The sequence below is a fragment of the Apium graveolens genome, chromosome 11 (genome assembly GCF_009905375.1).
Source record: "Apium graveolens cultivar Ventura chromosome 11, ASM990537v1, whole genome shotgun sequence".
Taxonomy (NCBI): Eukaryota; Viridiplantae; Streptophyta; class Magnoliopsida; order Apiales; family Apiaceae; genus Apium; species Apium graveolens.
The window spans coordinates 21,848,409-21,864,759 of NC_133657.1; positions in this window are offsets into that span (position 1 = coordinate 21,848,409).

The following is a 16,351-nucleotide window of genomic DNA, read 5'->3' on the forward strand; positions in this document are numbered from 1 at the left end:
GCGACTGCCCTGACCTTCTGGAAAATCTAATTTTTTTTTGCTTTCTTGACCTTCTCGTTCTCGTTTCTTGTGTACAATTGACCGAGTTTCCATCCTAACACTCTTTTAAGCATAAAACATGCAATATCTATTCCTTCTTTCAAAAATTGCTCTGAAATGCAAAACACTACGAAAACACATCAAAAACACAAACATCTTGCGTAAAAAACACCAATTCGAGCCTTTACGAAGCGTTCTAAGTGGATATAAATGACACTTATCATTTCTTCTGCTTTAGCATCAAACTTACCCAGATGCGCATTTCCTTCTTTAAGCACAAAACATTTAGCCCCAAACACATGAAATAAAACAGTTTCATGTGTTTCTTTGGATTTTAGCTTTTTAAAACTTGTTTGGATATGGTGTGTGAACAAAGCAGTTTAATTGTAGAGATATTATGTTAGCAGGATTAAAACAACATGCACAACAAACACAATATTTCAAATTCACTTAATTTGTATTAATTAATTTTGTCTTACTACAAATTCTGTGTTCTTAAAAATATAATAACTCAGCTTCTTCCTTGAGAGAATACAAGAAAATGTGAATTTGTTTGTTACCCCTAAACTAAGGATCAGTGCATGCTGTATACACTAGCAACACGAGTTTATAAAACTTGCATTACAATGTACTAAACTCTTTTCTAAAGAAAAAATTTTCTATTTCCATTTCTAGGTTAACAAATCTGTACAGAATCTTGCATGTTTGTCACCATCATTTTTCTAGTTAATCTTGGCCCTTGATCTTGTATTCTCTCCACCTACTTGGTAGACTTTTCAATCTAGTTGATTGATCATTTGTTGACTAATAATCTTGAATCTTCATTTGTTTGCATTCTGTATTTGAGAGGTATATCAAGATCTCCAGTCTGTTCTATAGAGAAGCGACATCTTAATAAGTACAATGACTTATCGAGATCTCTGAGTTCTTTATAGGTATATTTGACTTGTCGAGGTCTCTTGATCTTTGCGTGTTAAATGACTTGCTGACATGTCTGATATCTCTACATGTAGAATTGACTTGTCGATATCTCACATATCTCTATATACATTTTGACTTGTCGATATCGCTGGGATCTCTAATGAGAAATTGACTTGTCGATATCTCCAATCTTCACATCTTCATTTTGACTTATCGATATCTTTGAGTTCTCTACATGCAGAAATGACTTATCGATATCTCCAATCTTCACATCTTTATTTGACTTATCGATATCTTTGAGACTTCTCTATAAGCCATTTTGAACCTCTCGATAACTCATTCTGGAGTTCCTGAATGACTTCTCTATATTACTTGATCTGTGACTTGTCGATATCTTGACTTAGAACATTTTTCATAAAACAGTTTTATTCAACTCCAAGCTTCTGTACTTTTCTCTGAGGCATGATAATGGCTTGATCTTATTCCTTAGCTTAAATCTGTTTACGGAAAAATACTCCAGTATAATCTTCTAACCATTTTACAGACTCAAGTAATACAATATGAAACACAAAGTTGATTATCAAACAACTAAATCTTATGGTTGTCAATGTGACTTAGTCTTGTTATTATATAGGCATGTCTTGCATAACAAACTCCCCCAATTTGTAAGAAGATTGCTTAACACAAATTCATTCTTGATAACAAGACTAATGCTAAGCTACAAATAATTACATAAAACTGACAGATTAACAAATACAACTTTTATACATTGAATGATTACATAAATTCAATAATTACAGCCATCACATGAATTTCTCATAGCCTGATTGTTTTGTAATGAGGTCCTTTAGATTGACAAGCACTTGGAGTTCTTCTATTATTTTAGTGCCTCTTAGAGCTTCTACAAGCTTGAGCCAATCATCTAATCAGTAGCCATTTAAGTAACCAACTCTGAATCTTGAGAACCTGCCAGCTTGTATGTTCAGAAAGTGTCCGTCCTTCGATATTCTACTCCACCCCCTTTCCTTGAGCTCATTTGATCTTTACTAAAAAATCTCTATCTTTTTTGCATATTTTCTATCCTTTTCCTCTTTTTCAGCCTTCAGTCTTGCATGTATTTCATTCCTTTTCCTCAACCTTTCAGGCATCACAGCGTTCCACATTCTTGTACTTATGTTCTTATCCTTCATCAAGCTGATCACCCTCTTCAGTTCGGTAGTTGAAAATTTTTCCATTACTATCCTGCTAACCAAAATGAAGGAGTCATCTTGGTAGTAGATTCTGACTTCTGCAAGTGATACAACCTAAACTTTGACAATTTTTTCAGCTAATATCGGAAAGTCATCATTTGTGAGGCACATGTTTAGAGGTAGAAAGTCAGTTTTTTTGAAGCAATTCCAGATGACCCCAGCACCAGCTTGCATTTTCTTTGGTTTTCTTCCAACATACTTGAAGTGAGTTATGGTTGGAGGCTTGAATGAAGGTAGGTTTGAGATTTTCTTAAGTGTGATATGGCTGGATGTGATTGGTATTTTGAGTTGGATGTTTGCAATTTGTTTATACAAGTATTTTGGCTTTTGAGGTAGGTTTGGTTGAGATAGTGTTTAGCTAGGCTTGATGGTTTGAGTTTGTGAGATTTGATTTGTTGGACATGTTTCTTGGTTCCTTCTTCTTCTCCCCCTCTCCTCATTCTGCTTTCATCTCCCCTTTTTCTATCATCCTTCTTCTTCTCATCTACTTTGCTTCCAGTTGCCTTGGTAGATTGACTTGGATTTGAGCCAGAAGGTTTTTGCTCATCATTCTTCTACTCATCATCATCCAAATCATCTTTGGTATTGAATTGAGTAGTTGGCAACATGGTATCAACATTTTATAGGTATCTTCCCAGCATCCCGATCGTCTCCTCATCTTCAATTGTCATGTTCTTCTTGGTTTTGAGATCAGTTTCCAATGCCATGATTAATCTTAGATTTCCCCTCACACATTTTTTGAGGATTTTTAAGTATTTGCACTTTTTTATTTGTGGACAGATGTAGGCCCCTTTTGCTCAGATGGAGATAGGCTTCAGGAAAAGTAGCTATATGAGCTTTCTTGATTTCATTGAGCACTTGGGTGTCCTCCAGAATGACTGGATTAACTCTATCAATTATTACATCCAGCTCAGATGCTCTTATGGTTTGAAGATTTAAGAGAGACACCTGTAGACACATGTCCAAACCATAGACATTGACATTGGCCACTATCCTTTTCTCCAAAAAGTTTCCAATATTTACTATCACTACTCTTAGAAAATTGATGTTGTTGGCCAAAGCTCTTTTACAAGTGATATAGCTGTTGTGAAGAGACACTCTTAAAACTGTTAATAGCTCATTGACCTCCTTATCTTGAAAGGATCCTTCTGCAGCTTTCTGGAGTCTGTGTTTTCCAACATCTTGAGAGATTTTTACTTGTGTAGAACTTTGAACAGAGTGAGTAGTAGATTTTCCAGCTTCTTTTGATTGTGTAGATTTTCTAGCATCCTTGGATTGTTGAATTCTAGATTCTATCTCCCCCTTAGTCTTGGTAGCAGGCAGGAGTAGAGGAGCTGGAAATTATGGTCTCACAGCTTCAGAGAGAACGTGTAGTGAAACATTTAAGGCACCCATAATAGCTCCCAATGAGACAGAATTCTGCATTTGGTGATGTTTGTGGGAGTCTACTAGGGTCATGTTATCATTTTATTGACTCTGTACTAGAGTAGTGAGAGCTGTGAGTGAATCATTGGAGGCTTGGAGATTTGAGACTTGTTGTTGAAGAGACCGAATTTGATGATTTGTGGATGTGGAGATTGGTTGTTGGGAGCTTGATGCAAGAGAAACACCAAATGTGGCTTGAATAGATTCCCTGATTCATTCCACCAAAAGAGCTGATGGTTCATTCCTGGATTGATGGAGTTGACCAATCTGACCATTGTGTCATTGTTATTTGTGATTTAATTTTGGACAACTTTATGAAGAGCCAGAAAAGACTGCTTTAAGTTCTTGATGCTCTTCTCCATACTAGTGACATCAAACCTGGCCATTTGCTCAGCAAACCTGTTGAATTTGTTCTTGATTTCCACCTAAGTTGGCATAAGGTCATCTAGTTTATATTTCACCAATCTCCTGATTATGTCTTGATGACTATTCAGAGTCTGTTGTAGTGCTTTAATAATGAGGTGAAAAGCATTGAGATGTGCCTTGTAGACTTTTGTAATAACATCATAAACTTTCTATGGACTAAGAGTTTTAGCATTACTTCCCAGGATAGTGATATACTCTTCTCTAAACCTAGCCAAAATCTCATCCATTTCCAAACTGAAATCTTTAACCAACCAAGCATCCACATTCCCATCATGGTCAGCTTTACTGACAATCTTCTATTGTTGTTTTTAAACATATTCTTTGTAGGACAACAAGATAGTCTGATAATCCTGATTGGACATATCAGTTATGAGTAGTTGGGTAATATTGGCAGGCTAGAGGGTTGGTACACATGTAGATCATTCATGGTTATTGGATGAGTGTGTGCATCCTACAACCGTTGTGAGATGAATTGTGAAGGTTGTTGAGTGGGGTTGGATGTAGAAGGACTGTCTGTGGGGTTTGAGGTGAAGGGTAGAGATGAGATAGGTAACCCTGTGACTAGAGTCACAGTTGAACTTACAGTAAAAACTGTGCTTGTGACAGTGTGTTGTTCACCAAGATTGGGAACCTCCATTTGAATTGGAGGGGATTTGACCGGGTTACTTTCATGTACCATGGCCTCAAATACTTGTTCTTCTTGCAAAGAACTGGAACCTGATGTGCTTGACTTGTCTCCCCAATTAGTGGATCATTGAAAATTGGACTCCTAGCTTCAATTGATAAAGAAATCTCAGCCAAGGTTTTGAGGGGAGTTGTCCCTACATGAGGAACCTCCAATTGAATTGGAGAGGATTTAGATAGCTCCTCCTCAGGAGTACTACCCGTAAACCTTTCAATCTGTGAATATTGATTTGCACATGAAGGTGCATTTATTACAACCACAGGGTCTTCAGTAAAAACTGATGAAACCCCTGTGTTTTTGTTGATGTCATCAAGGTCTACCCCATAGTGTAGCCTCTTCTCAACTGAATGTGGTTCCCGGATGGTGAGCACAGTCTCTTGAACTGTGTCACTTGATCTTGAGAACACTTGAGAATTAGATTCAAGTGTTTCATTATATGTAGAAGAAATTTGAGAGATAAGATTTGTGATTTGAGAATTGAGTGTTGGCAGCTCCCCCTGAATAGATGATGGAGCTTAAAAAGATGTGCTCTCCATTTGTGTGCAATCCTTATTCCTTCTTTCATAAACTTGAATATGTTCAAGTTATGGTGCAGACTCTTTACAAGATGCACTATGGAGAGTGCTTTGTTCAATAGAGACACCCTATTGAGAGAATGCCTCTAGAGTTTGTTTTAACCCCTCTATTAAAACTGCATCCTTTTGGGAGATGCAGAGGTAGCTAATTGAGTGGTCAGCTCAGCTTCTTAGTCTTCTTTAGTTTATTGACCAAGTTAGACTTTATTGGTGTTTGATACCCACCACTCTCATTGATAATAGTCAAGGTTCCTGCTTTCTTTTCTTTTTACTCACCTCACCCTTTTGAGAGGATGAAATGGTTGGTTTCCAAGATTCTAATGGTAGAGTATTAAGGGTCTCAGTTTGGGAAGGCCCCTGTTGGTGTTCTTGTGTTTGTTCTTCCACAGGAACAGAAACCATAACTGTATTAGGATGAACATTGGACCTCATGTCAGGCATAGGGTAAGGGTAAGTCTTGAATATCTCCAACATAAATGGAGTGATTCTAAGACTTACATGTACCTTATTCTTTGTATTAGGTGAACCAAATAGTATTTTGGACACCTGTTTACAAATTTCCTATCTTTTTTCTATCAATAACATTAAGTAAATGAATATCTTGAACTTTATGATTTAAAGTAAATATTATAAATCTAGGAAGAAAAATTTCATTACCTCTTGTGGCCAAAGGGATTGTGAGCCTTGTGTAGAGTTCCTCCAAAATCAAGAGCTCCGCATTTATGTGTCTATTGTGAGCCATGGAGAACACCAGCTTCTTGACCACACTTGAGATGTTGTCATACCCTGTCTTTCTGCAGGTGAAAGCTCTCACTATGGAGTCAAACAGGAATGACCATTCCCTCCTCAAATGCTTCTTGTTCAAGCTGGCAAGGTTGATCCTTTCATTGTAACTGATGAAGTCCATGAATTCAGCTAGTTCTTGTTGAGTAGGCACCTCCACCAAATTATCAGTAGGAATACCCAAAGCATTATTGACATCATTTTCATTGAATTCCACCTGTTTCCCTTGGATTGTGCAGTTACCACCAATGATGCTGCTTAATTCTCATGCACAACTGTCCTAATCACAGCTGAGTTCCAGAAATTATTGACAACATCCAGATACATAATTTGATTTGCAGTTAGATCACCTGCAAAGAATTTCTCAAATAGAAACTTGACAAAGCTCTAGAAGCTAACAGGAGCTTGGTTAGCATCTGTAAATACAAGGTAGTTGGTGCCCTTCTTTGGGATGAAAGCTCTAACAGTGTTTGATGCCATTTGAAGTGTTTGAATTTGAGTGGGTAAGAAATTTGAGAGAGAAAGAGTTTGAAATGAGAGAGAACAGTTAAGATTTGCAAAAACTAGGTCACTTGAGTTCTTAAAAGCATAAAGAAGGGTTATGTCGAGATGTCTGGATATTTATAGAAAAAGGTAAGTGACTTGTCGTGAAGTGTGTTATGTAAGACATGCCCGTACTATAATAAGACTAAGTCAAATTGACAATCCTAAGTAAGTTGTATAATAATCTAAGTTTGAATTTTGTATTATATCACTTAAGTATGTAAAAGTGTAAATAGATTAGACCGCAGTATTTTTCTGTAAACAGTCTCAAGCCTAAAAATAAACTCTGAAAGAAGATCATGAAGATCATGGCTCAGGGAAAGGGTGAAGAAGCTTGGAGTTGAATAAATCTGTTTTTGGAAAAATAGTCTAAGTCAAGAAATCTACAAGTCACAGATTAAGTCTTATAGAGAAGTCTTTCGAGAACTCCAGAATGACTTATCGAAAAGTCAAGAAAAGCTACTAGAGAACTCAGAGATATCGACAAGACAAATGAATATATGAAGATCGGATATATCGACAAGTCAAATTATCACTGGAGATCTCAGAGATATCGATAAGTCAAAATGTCAATAGAGATCTCTAAGATATCGACAAGTCATTTCTGCACTAGAAAACTCAGAGATATCGACAAGCCAAATTGAAGACATGGAGGTTGGAGATATCGACAAGTCAATTCTACATGCAGAAATTTAAAGATCTCGACAAGCTAAATTCTCTTATTGAGAACTCAGAGACTTCGATAAGTCAAAACAGCTATAGAGTAATAAGAGATCTCGATAAGTCATTATACTTATCGAGATGTCGAGTTATCTATATAACAAACTGGAGATCTCGATATAAAACTCAAAGTAAAAAATGCAGATCAGTTAAATATCCAGGATTATCAATCAACAAACAAATAAATAAATGATTTCAAAAGTCTACAAAAGCAGCTTGAAGAGTACAAGATCAAAGGCCAAGATTAACTGACAAAGTAAAGTCATAGACATGCATGATTTGCAAAGATATACTAAGCCAGAAATAGAAAGAGTTAGTTATCTAAAAGTAGGATTTAGTACATGTATTACATGCTGTGTAAAACCTGTGTTTACTGTTTTATAAAGTAAACACTGGATGCTTTATTTAAGTTATAAAAAAATAGATCTAAAAAATCTTGTAACTCTCAAGAGAGAAGCTGAGTTCTTTATCAACAAAGAACCCATAAATTTGTAGCAAGACATACTTGATTTTTATATAAAATTAAGTGACTTTTGAAAGATAGTATGTTCATGTGCATGTTTTATTTTTCATGTTAAGGCATATTATCTCTACAAGACAGATTACATTGTTCACCATTCATAACAGCTCAAAAAGATGAAAAACAACCTAAAACACATTCACCCCCCTGTGTTATATTCATTACCTAACAAGTGGTATCAGAGCAAAATCTAAAAGGAAACAGATTAAAGATCTTGGAAGAATGAATACACAGAAACTAAGCAGTATCAAAATCCCTACCTTTGGCAGATCTAACTACACACTATGGAAAAAGAAAATTATGATGTTCATCAGGATGGCCAATCCACTATACATTCAGATCATCAAGAATGGTCATTCCAGTAAATTATGCTCCTATAGATCCTTCAAAATATACTAAGCCTGAAAAAGAAAAAATCTCTCTAGATAGTGGCTTGCAGTTGATCTTGAGAGAGTCACTTGATAATGTAATGTACAATAACATTGTTAACTGTGACATAGCCAAATAGATCTGGGAAAAAATAGAGATCTTTTGTGAAGGAACATAGGAAGTTAGGTCAAACCAAAGGAGGATTCTAGTTTCTCAGTATGAAGGGTTTATGGCCAAACCAAAAGAACTAATTACTGAAGTTTTTGAAAGGTTCAACAAACTGATATATGACTTGCAGCTACATGATAAACATTATGAAGCTGAGGAGGTTAACCTAAAGTTTTTGCTAGCCCTTCCTGACTATATTGAACAAAAGATATCAGCCATAAGAGAAGGAAGAGATCTAAGAAGAATGACTTTGGAAGTTCTATATGGAATCTTGAAAACTTATTAACTTCAGATGCCGCAAAGAAAGTCATTGAAAGCACATCATGGACATGTTATTGATGGTTCAAGTGCCTTACTTGTGAATGACAGAGAAGAAAGTGAAGATGAGCAAGATGATCAAGTTCCAGTTTTTCAAGCTATGGAAAAAAGAACAAAGGACCTCCAAAGTAAGTTATATTGGAGCTGGAGGAAGATGAATATTATAACTTGGATGAGCTAGATAAAATGGACCAATCCATGGCTTACTTGGCTAGGAAATTCTCCAACATAAGAGTCAAGAAGCCAAGGTTCTTCAAGAGAAAGGGACAATCTTCCAACAACAAAAATTGGAAACCAAAAGCTCAATACAATTCAGCTAGCAAAGTGGCTACAAAACAGGATCTGTGGACAGATCAAAGATAAGGTGCTTCAACTGTGATGAGTTGGGTCACTTTGCTACTGAATGTAGAAAGCCTAAAAAGTTAAAGAAGGATAAAGCTTACCTGGAACTGGAAGCAAAGTATGAAGCTCTCTTGAAGAAACAGTATGGAAAAGCTTATATTGCAGAAGGAAAGAGTTGGGATGATACTGATGTTGATGATGAGGATGAAGAAGTTGGAAACTATGCACTAATGGATTTTGAGCATGGGGAAGCATCCACTTCAAAATCAAAGGTACCAACGCTAACCACCATTGATTTAAATGCTAGTTAATATAAAGAGACTGTGGAAAATATGAGTGTTGAGATGTTCCATATGCAGCTACTGAGGAAGTAAGTAGGATAACAAAATCTAATGAGAAGCTTGAGAGTGAGAAGCAAAAGATGGATCTACTGCTTGTGGAGCTTGAGTCAGTCAAGCAAGAAAATGAATATTTGAAAAACAAGCTGAAGTGTGCCAAAGTGATTGAAGCTGTGTTAAGAGAACAGATTGAAAAGAATGAGGTGAAACTGAAATCATTCAGGAATGCATTTGAGTTGGTTGGACAGTACCATGAGAAGAACAAACCATGTGCTAACATAGCTATTGGTCTTGATTATGATGCTTTCAACAACAACAAGAAAGATATTAGTAGTAAAGGAAAAGCAACAAAAAATGAAGATGTCCCTGCCAGGATGAGAAAGGTTCGTACACCTATGTTCAAAGCATGTGAAATAGATTTCAGTGAAGAAGAGTTGATCATAAAGCAAGAAATTGTTGATGAAGACAATGAGAAGAAAAATGTTGAAACAACTCCAACTTCCAAAACTGAAAAGAAGCTCATGGTCAACCAAGAGTCCAAGACATATATCAAGGAAGTAAAAACTGAAGATGCAAGAAAGAAAAAGAAGAATAGAAATAGGAAGATTGGAATAAACAAGAGCAACAATTTTGCTTATGTTGTAGATGCTCCAAGAAAACAATGTCAAAAATGTGTCTGTGAATCATCTAACTCACCTTTGCAAAAAGGTTGTTAGTAAGCTAGAAGTGCGAGCATGCAAGTACAATGAAGCAAAAACTGAAGATCCCTACTCATTCTGTGACAAGTTTGATTACATACCTTGCAACATGAATGTAATGACAAGTTTCCACAAGCTGAGAGTTGATCTTAAGGAAATCAATATTGAGTCATTAGCTAAAAAGGACAATGCACATCACTCAATGAATTTTATTCTTTCGGAATCATCAAACCCCACCTCTATAAAATATGTTAACAAGAGAATAGTACCCAACACTGCTTGGGTTGCTAAACACACCAAAAACTCATTGTGTGCAGAGCAAAGAAAAAAAGTTATATGGAACATAGACAGTGGATGCTCAAGACATATGACAAGTGATATGGCCCTGCTATCACAGTTTGAGGAGAAGGCTGGCACATTAGTAACTTTTGAAAATAACAACAAAGGTTTCACAATGGGATATGGCAAATTGATTTCTGGAAATATTGTCATTGAAGATGTAGCACTGGTAACTGGTCTTGAAGTGAATCTCCTTAGTGTTGGTCAATTTGCAGACAAAGGATTCAAGGTCTCATTTGACAAAGGAGAATGCATTTTTATCAGCAAAAAGACTGTTGAAGTTTCTCTAAAAGGAGCAAGGAAATGAAGCTTATTTGTTGTAGACTTGGACTCAGAAAATGAGGATGGAACCTTTTGCTTCTACACCAAGGCATCTGTAGAGCAAAGCATGCTATGGAATAAGAAACCGTCTCACTTGAATTTCAAGGCAATCAATACTCTAGTCAAAAAGAAGTTGGTGAGAGATATGCCTAATCTGGAATTTGCTCAGGATGAAGTCTGTGATGCTTGTCAAAAAGGAAAAATGAAGAGATCAAGTCACAAGAGTAAAACTGTGAATTCTATAAGTGCACCTTTGCAACTTATTCACATGGATTTATTTGGACCAGTTAATGTCCAGTCAATTTCAAGAAAAAGATATGAACTTGTGATGGTGGATGACTACTCAAGATATACATGGGTAGAATTTATGCACTCTAAAGATGAAACTCCACACATCATAATTGAACACATCAAGAAGATTGAGAAGCAGGCTGAAGATCAAAATTGTGTGAAAAGATTGAGGATTGATAATGGAACAGATATCAGGAATGCAACCTTAACTGAATTCTACAAAGACAAAGGCATTGTTCAAGAGTTCTCAGCTTCTAGAACACCTCATCAAAATGAGGTAGTTGAGAGAAAGAATAGAACACTAGTAGAGGCTACTAGAAAAATGTTACAAGATGCAAAACTGCCAAGTAGTTTTTGGGACGAAACTGTGAACACTGCATGCTATACTCAAAATAGATACCTCATTAACCAGAATCTTGGCCAGTCACTCTACTCAATCATGTCTAAGAGAAAGCCTATTGTGAAGCATCTTCATGTGTTTGGAAGCAAGTGTTATGTGTTGAAGGACAACTCTGAATATGTGGGAAAATTTGACTCTAAAGTTTTTGAGGTAATTTTTCTGGGATATTCACTGGAAAGAACTTCCTACAAGGTCTATGTGCTTGATCAAAAGAAAATTATGAAAAGCAAAGATGTTACTTTTGATGATGACAAGTGGCCAGGCTTGGAATGCCTTGATGAAAATGAAGATGAAGCCCTAAAGTTTGAAAATCTCAACATTGATAGTGATTATTATAATGAAGCTGAAGTCAACATAAATCACATAATAGATGAAGAGTCAACAAAATAAGTGAATCATGAGAATGGAAGCTCATCTCATGTACTTGATTTTGATAGCCAAACTCAGGGGGAGAAAGAGAGGAAGGTTCTGCAAGTCATGCCAATGGTGAAGAAAATACAGAAAACTCAAGTCAACAAACTCACACCAGAAAATGGGATAGAAGTCACACTAGAGAAGCAATTATTGGTGATCCAACTGCCGGAGTGAGGACTAGGAGTGCAACTGCAAATGAATGTCTACATGCATGATTTCACAAATTGAGCCAAAGAAAACTGAAGAAGCTCTACTTGATCCTGATTGGATATCTGTTATGCAAGAGGAGCTAAATCAGTTTGAAAGAAACCAAGTTTGGGAGTTAGTTCCTGCACCAAAGAACATAAGTATAATTGGAACAAAGTGGGTGTACATGAACAAGATGGATGAAAATGAAATTTTCACCAGGAACAAGAAAATGTTGTTTGCAAAAGGCTACTCACAAGAGAAAGGAATTGACTATGATGAAACTTTTGCTTCAGTTGCAAGACTTGAAGCAATAAGGATTTTTCTTGCATTTGCTGCACATTCAAATTTTAAAGTATATCAAATGGATGTCAAGAGTGCCTTCCTAAATGGTGAGTTGGAAGAAGAAGTTTACGTGCAACAGCCACCTGGCTTTGAAGATCCAAAATTTCCAGACTTTGTATACAAGTTTCTCAAGGCTCTCTATGGACTAAAATAAGCACCTAGAGCCTGGTATGACACATTATCAGATTTTCTACTTAAATATGGATTCACTAGAGGAACAATAGATAAGACACTCTTCAAGAAGCTGCATGGTGATGATATGATCCTAGCACGGATTTATGTGGACGATATCATTTTTGGTTCTACAATTGTAAAGCTTTGTCAAAAATTCTCTCAGCTTATGCAGAGTGAATATGAAATGAGCATGATAGGGGAATTAAGTTACTTTCTTGGACTTCAAATTAGTCAAAGAAGTGATGGAATTTTCATCAGCCAAACTAAGTATGTCAAGAATTTATTGAAAAAGTTTGGTATGGTTGATTGTTCACCTGCATCTACACCTATGGCTAATGCTACAAAGTTGGATGAAGATAAAAAGGGCAAAAGTGTAGATATTTCTAGCTATGGAGGAATGATTGGATCTTTGCTATACTTAACTACAAGTAGACCAGACATCATGTTTGCAACATGTTTGTGTGTAAGATTTCAAGCCAATCCAAAAGAATCACATTTGATGGCTATAAAAAGGATTTCCAGATACTTGTAGGGGACTCCAAACTTGGGATTATGGTATCCTAAGGGAACTGGTTTTGAAGCGGTTGGATACACAGATGTAAATTTTGCTGGATGCAGGGTTGACAGAAAGAGCACTAGTGAAAGTTGTCATTTTCTTGGACAAAGACTTGTATCCTGGTATAGCAAGAAACAACAATCTGTGTCAACTTCCATAGCTGAGGCTGAATATATAGCTGTTGGAAGTTGCTGTGCTCAAGTGCTTTGGATTAGAAATCAGCTAATGGTTTATGGCCTAGTGTTACACAAAATTTCAATTATGTGTGACAATACTAGTGCTATATCTATTATGGCTAATCCGGTTAATCATTCTAGAACAAAGCACATTGATGTAAGGTACCATTTTTTTAGAGAACATGTTGCAAATGGTACCATTGGGATCATTTTTGTTCCAATAGAAAAACAATTAGCTGACATTTTTACTAAACCTTTCGATGAAGCAACTTTCACTAGACTTGTAGGTGAAATTGGAATGTCAAATTCTTTATCCTAAGGCAAGAACTCAACTAATGTTTTGCAGCAAATTAATTTCTAGTAAATCAAAATTATTTGATTTAATTGAAAATTAACTGGAATATGAATTATAAATATTTCAGAAATCTCTGCATATTTATTTTTCAAAATTTAAAATTTGGCTTGAAAATTTTCAATTCTAAGAAAATTGTCAAAATGTTGATTAACATTTTTGTTAGGTCCCAAATTATCGTAGAAGGGGGGGGGGGTTGAATACGATAATCACTAAATTAAAAATTCTTTCGAATCTTTAGCGGATAAAATATTTAGTATTCGGTTAGTGGTTCCGTGTTCTTGAGAGAAATAGTGTTTGGGAATATAAAACGAGGAACACAAGATATTTGTGGAAGTATATATTCGTATATAAATCCGCGAGGGGTGTTGCTACACTCTGGTAATAAATTAACCGGCTACAATCTAAGATCAACAAAGTTCCTAGCTTTTACAAAGATTTACAAATCAAAGCTTATACAATGATCTAGCTTTTGTTTGTCTAAGGATTTAATTATCAGGTAACGATTATAATGCCCCTGTGAATATACAAGAATTAAATCGGACATTATAACGTTACTCCGGTGAGATGTTAAACGGATATAGAAAAAGCCTGAGTTTCTCTAAAAATCTTTGCTGCTATTTTTCACCTCTTTTGGGAGAGAAGATGAACAGAAATAATTCTAATAGCTTGAATGCTTCTGCTGTAAAGTGTAGTCTTTTTAGCCAATATAATTGTGTGGCTGAGGAGAGAAGTTTGTTTTGTAACGAAAACTTTAGTTTCTCTGTGGCGACCAAGGGGTGCAGAAGGGGAGCCTATGGCGACTACTTGTATAATAGTACAATAACATTGATTTTTGTTATACTAACTCCTATGTGGCGACCACAGGAGTTACTAGTACATCCTGTACTTAACCAAAACAAAAACAAACTTAACTATAACTTTTGTGGCGACCAGGGGGCAAACAAAAATGTCACCCCTGGTTTCCTTTTTCTTTTATTCTTTTTTTTTGTTTTGTTTTATTTTGTTTTGATTTTCTATTTCCTTTTTTGTTTTCTTTTTGTTTTCTTTTTTCTTTTTTCTTTTCCTTTTTTTTGTTTTTCCTTTTTCCTTTTTCTATTTTCTTTTTCTTTTCTTTTTGTATTTTATATTTCTTTTCTTTCTTTTTCTTTTTCTTTTTCTTTTTAAGTTAAAATTGTAACTAAATTAATTTATGAAATAAACTTAAATATAACTTATATAAATAAACTAATTTTGATTTACAAAATAAACTTATTTAAAGTTTATAAAATAAATCAATTTAAGTTTATTAAATAAATTATATTAAAGTCAACTAAATAAATTTATTTAATTTATCAATTAAACGTTGAGCTTCGCCAGTCCCCTGAGCTGTTTAGCTGTATACCCCGCGCACCACTTCTCGTACTTTAACAGATAAACGTTCAATCCAAGTACGTTCCTCAACTTAACAATTCTTCTATAAATAATACCCAGATTCCTTTCACGAGCTGTTGACACCTAGTGCAACTGGTCTGATTCACAGACGACTAACCCCGATTCAGGTCTTCATATTATATCCTTGATTACATTATTATGCTTGCCTCAACTTTATTGCTTCGAACACTGACTATCAATAAACAACTGTTCTTTCAATGGAATCTTTTCTGGTACTTTAGACAACGTCTTCATTGCTACTACAATCTTGAATGCTTCATTCACTGTTCTTCACCAGTGCTTGAACATATAAATGAACTCCTGTCAGTGAGTATAACTTCAAGACTGCAATTGTCTTCTTTAACCTCTGTCTATACCATGTCTTCAATTCTTAAGATTCCTATGCTTCATACACTGTCTATCTAAAATCGATGGCAATACACTGACATCTTCTGGTAGCACTTATACACTGAATCTTCAACATTTCTGAAACCTTAAAAGTCTTTAACCTTTATTCTTCACCGAGGCATGAACATATTAATGAACTTCTTTCAGTGACCTGTAGACAGACTTCAGGCCTTCTTCTAATCCTCTGATTCTTTGTATTTTCCTTGTCTTCATTCTTCCTGATTTCTTGTGTAGACGTGGTATTATTAACCTGTCCTGTTCTAGTGTTGTTATCGTGTTGAGTTATCACGTAACTGTTCATACGGCTACACAGTCTCACCAACAATCTCCCACTATTTGATTGTTAAACCTAACAAACAAATTAAATAGAGAGGATAATTCAACTAACAACTAGAAAAAGTAAAGTACCTGGACTTGTAAATAATGCTACTAGTATTCTGGATCAAATATCGTATTTCCAGATTTCTTGAGTAACTGAAATGAAAGATGTTTATTCCTCTACCACTGAAGTGATCTTCAAGTAGTTTCATCTTCATTTCCTGGGTTCTTCAAATCTCTGCCAGATAATACTTCTCAGTCTTGAAGTAATCATCAGCAGCTTCTTTTGTACAACCACATTTCCTGTTGAGAAGCATATATCTCTCTTGCTTCTCCCCCTATGAGAATCAACTGCTTTAAAGGAGATCACCTTCGTCTACCACCTCTCCCGTACAATAGGATCCGAAGATAAGAACTAATGGTACTCCCCTTTTGGGGAACAACTTCTCTCCCTATGAAGAATAGTGATGAACCAAACCACTTCTTTTGATTACTAGGAAATCACCTTATGTTTTACCACCTCTCCTGTATAATAGGA